Here is a 6,462-nt window from a genome sequence, read left to right on the forward strand (position 1 = left end):
TCAAGCTGTCCGTTTCCACTTTCATTCAGATGTGGCTCAGACTGAAGGTTTCCCATAGGACCTGCTGCCCAGTGTGTAGGTGGTGATGGCTCCCTAAAAACCTTTGGATCGAATAAAGGGTTCCATTTGCTTCTGTAATCGCCTACTTTGGGGCTGACAGAAGAACTGAAAATCTGGGGGGAAATTGTTCAGCTCTGAAGTCCATATGTGATGATTTGCTGCAAGAGTGACAATAATAACAACGAAAACAGTATTTCAGTCTTGACATTCCCCATTTCGAATGTATGAATTCCTTTAGCGAAAGTGTTGCCCTTTGAAAACTTGTCTCTCACCTTTCAGGGACATCTCTTGGGGGGCGGGGGGGGGAAGCCCAGCAGGAATTGTTCCCTGCCCTGGGGGATGACGACGACTGGGCTCCTCCCAACCTTTGAGTTCAAGGCTTACCTTGGGCGGCTCACAGTGTTAAATCTGACCACATTGGGCTATGACATAGCCACTATGTAAATGAGAAATGGCCACAGATGTTAAAGGTGATCCTCAGGGCCAGGTGAGGCTCTGCATTTCATACAGGGTGATGACAGGGCAGACCTATCCATGGTCAGGCGGCTCTAATCTTATCCCATCGGTGTCAAACCCTGTCAGGGCTCTGGAAAACGTAAGGCTGCTAAAAGGCCTCTTAGTTCCTGCATTTGGCTGCAATTGAGGGTGCACATAATTTTTCAAAAAGGATCTCCAAGAAAGGTTATCTTTATTCTGGGTCGTGGCCAACTCTTGCAGCTCAGGGCAGGATATTATATACAGTGACTGGTGAGAGAAGGGTGGAAGTAGCTTAGATTTTTGTTCTTGAAGTCTCCCAGCCTTACTGAAATACAGGTGATTGGTGAGTATGATGATTATTCTGTCTCCCAACGTCTTGGCTGTTCCTGATTCCAGGAAAGTCTCCCTCCCTTAACCCTGCAGGCCTATGGCTGGTAATGGTTCCCAGCTATTGCTGCTCCCTTCAACAGCCCCTGTTGGTTGTCTTAACCCCGTCTACACCACTGCAAACAATTCCTTCACCAGAAGGCCTCCTTAAACATCCCAACTGATGATGTCATCTGTCTTATTCCAGAAATTTGACTGAAACATCTAGTAAGCACACATCTGCATCTTAAGATAGTTGGGTTTCTAAAGTAGATAATTTCCATTTCCATTTCTAAGATTTGTCAGTATAGTGACATCTTAGGCTTATCAGCTTAAAACAATTTCTTTAAAATTTTAATAGTGTGTTTATAGAAAGACATCATTTTATTTCCAGTTTTGATCTTGGCCAAATGAAATGAATACCTCATGGAAGTTCATTGTAATTCAGTCCCTAACAACTTGCTGTTCTTTAGCAATATTTTTTCACTAACAAACATTTTAATACAAAATAATTGCCTATTTAATTCATAATTGTTAGATATTGTGCCCTTATGATTTCATGTTACGTGAATCAACATAAAAAAGAAGCAGAAAAATCCAAACTTGGCAGGAAAGTGGAATAACAGAAGAAACATAGCAAGAGATGAGCCAAAAAGTGCTGTAAAATTTCATGAATTAGCTATTTTCCATTCAGAATTTCTGGTTATCATGACAGGGGCTGAGCTAACCTCTTCTTTGCAAAGCCATACCAAATCCATACTTCACAGTATTTTCAAGACTTCCTTCTGCCTGAACCTCCTGTCCTTTCCATGGGCCTCAGCTGCCCCAGGGGTCCTGCCCTCGCTCCTTGTTAAAACTGATTCATGCCCTAGTCCTGGCCCATCCTCACTGCTTTATCCTCTCACACTCCATATCTTCATTCAGCTTAGTTCTAAATGATGGCAGTGTCTTCACTCCAGTCTACCTGTATACAGGTCTCTACCACCATTCATTCCCATGAATGCATGTTCTATAAGTAAATCACCCACTTTCCTCACCAGCATTCCTCCACTTGAACTAGAAAAGGCATCCCATTAAACCTGTTGGTTAAATGAAGTCTAGTTTTTCCTTTCAATAGGGTTATGTTTTCTCTCATCTCCTAAAAACCCTACAGGGGTGGATGGAAGGGTCTGGGTGTTTTTCATTCCTCATTGCTAATTCCAGACCACTGTTTCAGTTGAATGATAACATTTTTGTCACCACTCAGTCACTCAAGGACAACGATGAAAAATGGGCCAAAGGACTTGGAATTGTTCTAAATGAATGTTGTTCCAGGCTGAGTAATGGTCTCCAAAGATTCCAGGTCTTAATCCCTGGAACCTTTGAATGTTACCTTTTATGAAAAAAAAAATGGGGGGGGGGCATTGCAGATGAGATTAATTTAAGAATTTTAGGAGGAGAGGATCCTGCCTTACCAAGGTGGGCTCTAGGGGCATAACATCTTAGGGAGATATGAGACGGAAAAGGAGGGCAACGTGACCACTGAAGCAGGATCCTGCATTGCTGGTTCTGGGGTGGAAGGACCCACAAGCCAAAGCATGTGAGGAATGACGCTCACATGCTGGAAAAAGCAAGGAAACATTTTCCCTTGGGTCTCTGGAGGGACTATGGCTTTGCCAATACTTTGATTCCAGCCCAGAACTATAAGAGAATAAAAGTGGGTTGTTTAAGCCACCAAATTTTGTGGTAATTTGCTATAGTAACCATTGAAGACTGATGCAGAATTCTAGGATAACTTCTAATAGGGAAATTTGGGAGGTAGGTGGGATTAAAGAGAGGTGGTATTTGAGTTCTCCCTAAACACTGCTGCTGCTGAATTAATCTCTCTAAAAATATAACACCAATCATATTCTTAATCCTTCTTAAAATCATCTATAGATTTATTTTTATTTTTTTTATTTTGGCTAACTATTCAAAGGCCTAATTTCCTCCAAATTCTGGCCACATCTCCCTTTCAGCCCTTTAGCTCCCTGTTCATCTTTTTACACCAAACCAGGCACACTTGCATCCCACATGCAATTCCATCTCCACATTTGGACCTTTGGTTATCTTGCTCCTTCAGCCTTGTTGCCTCCCTCTCAGCCACCATACCTCACATGTCCATCAAACTTAACCACATGCCACATCCTCACGAACTCTTTCCTGATTCCCTCTACAGAACTCATTTTCTCTCTCCTCTGAATGCCTGAAGTATTTTATGATTCCTCTCTCCTGTTCCCCTATTATACCCAACTTTTCCTTAGAGTTGTAGGTCACAGTAGTTAAATGCATACACTCTGGAGACGGATTTCCTGAAGTTGAATTATTATATGAACTAGAGGTCTGGGTGAGGTCCCTCGGCCTTGCCTGCGGGAATCAGGCCAAAACCAGCTCTCCGACATTCCCCAAGGGGTCCTGGATTGTGAGAGGGCGGTTCTCGGGTGATGCACCCCAGAATCGGGCTCCCTCCTCTCTGATTCCAGATGCATCACTCGAGAACTGCAGCTGCCAAGTCACCGCAGCTTGGCAGCTCCTGCATTGAGTGTCTGCCCCCTGGTGGTCATTGCGCATCATAGCTATCAGTCGGACGGCCGAACGGTCAGACGGTCACTTAGGCTTTTATATATACAGATATTTACTAGATGAGTGACCTTGAGCAAGTTACATAATCTTTCTGTGCTTCTTTTTTTTTTTCATAAAGATTAAAAGAGTTCATGAAATCAGTGCCTCACACATTGAACACATTCAATAAGGCCATCTATTGTTTTTAATTCTGCATTATCTTGCATTTTAACTGTAAGTTCCTTAATGGGAAGACCCTACATCTTATATATTTTTATCTTCTCCCTAGATCCCTATGTCAATACATTGCATTGAGTAGGTGCTCAGTAAACTTTAGTTTTAAAGAAACAGGCAAGAGACCATGTCCTGGTAAGACAATGAATAGATGTCAAAGGAAGAAATGCAATCAATATTAAGGAAGAAGTAACACTCTCCTTACTTTCTTATGTGCTGTATACTGCTCATTTCACTGTAACTTGCTTCAATTTTGCTTGTGCTACTGGGACTGCCATCAAAGATCACCAATGGCTTCTTACATGCTGAATTCAAGGACATGTTGTAGGTCTTACTTTACTGCTGGTCACTTCCTTTATCTGGAATCTCTCTTCTCTTTTTTACTCTGTTTACATCACATTCTGTTGGTTTTCCTCAAATCTCACTGACTACCTTTTCTAGTCCCTTTGTGGGTTCTTCTTTCTCTCTGTAGTTCTAATACTGTGTACACAAGGGTTTAATGTGAGATTATTTCCTCTTGTTCTACATATTCTTTCTAAAAATGATTACACTCTTGATTTTCACTACTCCCCATATGCCAGCCACTGATAACTTCTATATTTATACTTAACGTAGGTATCTCTCTTGGACTTCAGATTCAAATATCCAGCTGAGTGATGGACAGCTCATCCTTGATATTCTATAAATATCTCAAATTCCAGAGCATATACCAAAAATAGCACATTACCTTCTTTTCCACTAAACTATCGTTCTTTTTGTATATTTTCATCTCTATTGGGGTACTACTATTCACCCAGACACCAAGAGTAAGTCATGACCCTATCCTCACTCAAATCCCATATCTAATCAATCACTAAGTTCCACTGATTTCATGAGCTAAACATTTGTTGGATTCATCCTCAAACAACTCTCCTTCCTACCATTGTCTTAGGTCAGCATCATATCGGACCTGGCTTTCTACATGAACATTCTAATGTTTCATTTCCCTTGAATCCTTTTTCCTGACAGCTTCAAGAGTGCTCACCTGTGTAACACATGCTTAAACCTCTGCCTAACAGGCCATGAATGGCTCCCATTTCTACAGATTAAGATGTTATTTAACATGGTATTTGTTTCCCTAGTTTGGCCCTGGCCTGTCTCTTTAGGGTCCTTCTCTGTGCTCCCTGCCTCACTTTATGCTTCAAAACACAGGGCAACCTTCAGTTCCTTCCCCCATGGCATACAATATCCCATCATTGGCCCTTCTGACTGAAACGACTCCCATTTATTTTGGCTAACTCCTCCTAGAAGACTCAGTTCAGGCAGAACTGTGGGTAAGGTGAAAAAAACTGGGGTATGTTCCAGAAGCTGGGAGCACCAGACCAAGCTCAAACACTTGATGAGGTCTGTTTGGAAAGGGGAACTCCTCCATCCCATCGGCCGTGGCCACATGCTTTTGTTTCCTGAGGCTGCTATAATAAATTCCCACAAATTTAGTAGGTGAAACAACACAAGAGAAGTATCTTACACTTCTGGAGGTGAGAAGCCCAACACAGGTTTCACTGGGCTCAAAGCCAGGTTTCTGCAGGCTGTGTTCCTTTCTGAAGGCTCCATACATCTCCTTGCTCATTCAGATTGTTGGCAGAATCTTGTTCCTTCTGGCTGGAGGACCATAGGCCTCCTTTTCTTGTGGCTGTCAGATGAGGGTCATTCACAAGTTTTAGAAGCCACTCACATTCCTTGGCTTGTGGCCCTGCTCCCACATCTCCAAAGCTAGCAGTGATAGGTCAGTTCCCTTCATACATCTAATCTCTCCTCCTCCTTCTTCCCTCTCATCTCTCTGTCCCTTTCCCTTCTGCTTCCTTCATCAGATTTTAAGAGCTCATGTGATTAGACTGGATCACCTGGATAATCTAAGAAAATCTCTCCTTTTTTTAAAATATATTTTTATTGATTTCAGAGAGGAAGGAAGAAGGAGAGAGAGATAGAAACATCAATGATGAGAGAGAATCATTGATCGGCTGCCTCCTGCATGCCCCCTACTAGGGAATGAGCTTGCAACCCAGGCATGTGCCCTTGACTGGAATTGAACCAGGGACGCTTTAGTCTGCAGGCGGATGCTCTATCCTTTGAGCCAAACCGGCTAGGGAAAAATCTCTCCTTCTTTTTTTTTTTTTTTATATAGGTTATTGATTTTTTACAGAGAGGAAGGGAGAGAGATAGAGAGTTAGAAACATCGATGAGAGAGAAACATCGATCAGCTGCCTCCTGCACATCTCCTACCGGGGATATGCCCGCAACCCAGGTACATGCCCTTGACTGGAATCGAACCTGGGACCTTTCAGTCCGCAGGCCGACGCTCTATCCACTGAGCCAAACCGGTTTCGGCAGTCTCTCCTTCTTAAGGTCCTTGACACATTAATCATCTCTGCAAGTCCCTTTGTCATGGAAGGTAACAGTCACAGGTTCCAGAAGGCCATTGTTTTCCCTACTACACTAGGGTTGGGACAAACAATCAATGGAAGCCTGAGATCATTTGATTTGAATTCTTTGTCCACAGCATTCCTATATTATAATTTTCCTTTGTATTATTTTATTATTTACATTTCTAACTCTAACTTTGTATATTAAATCCAAGGGGTATAGGAAGGGACTGAGCTGTTTCTGGTTCATTCAGTGGGTACTTCCACAAATGCTAGTTGTGCCAATACCTCTCTCTGCATATACCTGGAGGTCTTATGCAAGGAGGCATTCCCAAGTGTGCCA

The sequence above is a fragment of the Myotis nattereri genome (assembly GCF_964212035.1).
Source record: "Myotis nattereri genome assembly, chromosome: 17".
NCBI lineage: Eukaryota > Metazoa > Chordata > Mammalia > Chiroptera > Vespertilionidae > Myotis > Myotis nattereri.